Source organism: Pongo abelii, chromosome 13 (assembly GCF_028885655.2).
Source record: "Pongo abelii isolate AG06213 chromosome 13, NHGRI_mPonAbe1-v2.0_pri, whole genome shotgun sequence".
In the NCBI taxonomy this organism is placed as follows: domain Eukaryota; kingdom Metazoa; phylum Chordata; class Mammalia; order Primates; family Hominidae; genus Pongo; species Pongo abelii.
In genome coordinates this window covers 43646647-43649758 of record NC_071998.2, presented here as the reverse complement: position 1 = coordinate 43649758, position 3112 = coordinate 43646647, and the positions used below count along the sequence as shown (strand labels likewise).

Below are 3112 nucleotides of genomic sequence, written 5' to 3'. Positions count from 1 at the left end.
GTGTTAGTATCAGGACCTTCTTTCTTTTCCAACTCTAAAATCTAATTTCCTCCAAAACTGAGTTTAACAGTTCTGCATTTACAGCTCAAGTTCCTGGCGTCCCACCCCCTCGCCTGTGATACATCACTTAGGTCATGCTTGGAAAGTGCTTTGAAGGAAATGGGCCCAGAAGTGCTAAGCAGAATTACATGATGCGAGCGGACAGAGGGGAGCCACAAGAACAGATAAAATCTGTCTTTGCTAGGTTTCATTTTCTCTGGTAGGTTTTATGGAAACTTCTCTGGTAGATTTCATGTTACACTGGAAATAAAGCAGGAAGTCACATTTTTATGAGTAATACGTATGTTGAATATTGAAAAGAATAACAAAGGAGCGGAATGGAATATTTGCACTCAGTTGGGAATAATAAAAATAGTTAGAAATTCAGAGTCAGCCACTTTCCACTATGCAATATTTTAAATAACAACAACAAAAAAATGGATTTAGGAGAAGGTAAACCATGGAGGAAAGATTTGGGGAAAATTTCTTAATTGGAGAAAGTGGTTCTGGAGAATTTACAAGGTTCTTGGTCTATGGAGAAAGTTTACTTAAAAAAATTCATTCATCCATTCATTGATTTGTTTATTTATTAAGTAAACTTTTACTAAATACCTTCAGAAGTCCAAGCAGTGTTCTAGGCACTTGTATAGAGAGCACTGATTCATGCTATAGTGGAAGCAGTTTAAGTGGTGTCCCTGCAGAACGTGGAGAAGGAGATCTTCCGGGAAAGTCAGGGAAAGTGTCCCTCCAGGAAGTGATAACTGAATTGTCCTAAGGGGTGAACAAGTGTTTTCCAGGAAGATATGGGGAGGGAGTCCCTGGCAGTGGAACAGCATCTGCAAAAGCACAGAGAAAGACATGGCAGATCGAGGGAATGACTACAAAGTGTGATATCCTGGGACATGGGGTGTGCCCAGTTGGGTCTAGAAGTGAGACCAGAGAGAATAGTAACAGTATTTTGTTACTGTGTCCATTGGTACCACACCTAGTATATCATTTCTAAGATTCAAGAGTGGTACAGCACAGAGGAAGGTATGAGCTCTGCAGTTAGACGTCCTGAGTCCCATAAACACTAGTTCTGTGACCCTGTGCAAGCTGCTGGCATTTCCTCCTCTGTAAAATGAGAGTACTCACAGTTTAATCTCTAGGGCTGTTGTGTAGACATAGCCGGCTGTTTGCTCCTGTTCTGTGACTGCTCTATGTCCTTTGCAAGATCAAAACAGATATAATTTAGACACGTTTGTGCATAATCTTCCATAGGGTCATTATCATCATCACCAACATTGTCATCATCCCACAATACATTGATGGAAGAGGCTACATTTTATTTTATTGTATTTGTATTTATTTATTTTGAGACAGGGTCTCACTCCAGTTGACCAGGCTGGAGTGCAGTGGCACGATCTCGGCTCACTGCAACCTTGACCTCCCGGGCTCGGGTGATTCTCCCACCTCAGCCTCCCAAGTAGCTGGGATCATAGGCCTGCACCACCATGCCCAGCTAATTTTTTGTATTTTTAGTAAAGACAGGGTTTTGCTGTGATGCCCAGGTTGGTCACAAACTCTGGGCCTCAATCAATACACCTGCCTTGGCCTCTTAAAGTGCTGGGATTACAGGCTTGAGCCACTGTGCCCAGATGAAGGGCTATTTTTGTAAGTGCCTTCCAGCTGTGTGTAAGTAGCAATGAACTAGTCGGAAGGAAAACCCCAGGCCATGTGGCTCAAGAAGAGACGCAATACCTTGACATAGGAAATACATGGATTTGATGATTTTTAAAATAAAGTAAGTGAGGTTGACATCTGAGGAAAAGTGTTTTCTCTTCCTTCCAAATGCTAGGGTGCTGTACTTAGTATTTTGTTTTTGAGTGCATTCTCCTAACCTCATCTTCACTCCCTTCAAATTGAAAAATCATATGAGGAGACAGAGTCAGGAGATGAATCCCAACAACATAAATAAAACAGATGAATTACCTGACTTGTGAATATATTGAGAGAATATTTTAACTTCTGGCAACCAGCTTAGGACTGAATCACTGATTGGTATATAGAAAAGTAAACAATTCAAAGATCATGGCAATTATTAACACATGGGAAAACAAAAAGTTGTTCAAGGATGGAAACGTTGTCTTGATATATAACATGGCTGAGTTGTGAAAAATATTCTCCTAGTTATATTAATGCAGAATTTGAATGTTTCTATCAAAACTTACTCTATAATTATAGTGCAAGGATGTAGAAGGGAAAATGTATGTGTGTGAGTCAGATGGGCAGGAGAGGACAAAATACGTGTAAATGCTAAATCTGAGAACTCAAAAGAGGACATTTGAATATGTTATTTAGAAATATGGAGGCAAACACCAAAAGAAAATAAAAAAAAGAAAAAAGAAAAGAAAAACAATGAAAAGAGTTGAAAACGGTTACTTCTGAAAGGAGCAGAAACAGAGGTTACTGTTTTTCACAGAAAACCTTCAAAGGTACAATTTTTTTCACCATAAAAACTATGCACGTGTATGAATTTGATAGAAATAAACATGAAATATTTCAAAAAGCATGAAGAGAACAGTGTTCAGTTTGAAGTGTTTGAATCAAGCGCTGCATGGAAGGGAGTATCAAGGCATTAAACCAGTAAATTTTGGTTGAGCCCATTGTGTAGGGCTTCAGAAGGCAAGGAAAAGATGCACATTTTTAAGTCACAAGATCAGACTGTACTCTGGAAAAATTTGTATATAAGTTCACCCTGCAGGAATTAGGAAAAGTTTAAAAAGAGAGGTGAGTGTGCAAACTTTTGCAAATAGTTCTGGCAAGCAATAATGACTTGCAGAACCAAAGCAGTGGATATGGGCATTGAGATAACAAAACAAAACAAAACATAGATCTGACTGATATGTGTGAGGTGGGCTTGTCTTGTCTATTTGAGGAGTGAGGAGAGCAAAGTGAAGCCAGGTTCCTGGCTTAGCAGACTGGGAGGATAGAGGTGCCAATACTCAAAATGGAACTTCACAAAGAGAAGCAGGTTCTTAGAGGTGAGGCCAGGGAGGAAAAAATGGTGAGTCTGTTTCTGTACATATGAGAG

At 39.6% G+C, this 3112-nt stretch overlaps 1 long non-coding RNA gene across 1 annotated transcript; it reads right to left on the bottom strand.

The window, feature by feature from the left end:
* Positions 1-608: 608 nt before the first annotated feature.
* LOC134759770 (uncharacterized) lies at positions 609-1243 on the bottom strand. The gene is made up of 2 exons (XR_010136507.1): positions 1174-1243; positions 609-875 (listed from the first exon to the last, which is right to left on the bottom strand). It is a non-coding gene; the product is annotated as an uncharacterized LOC134759770 (long non-coding RNA).
* Between the last annotated feature and the right edge of the window lie 1869 nt (positions 1244-3112).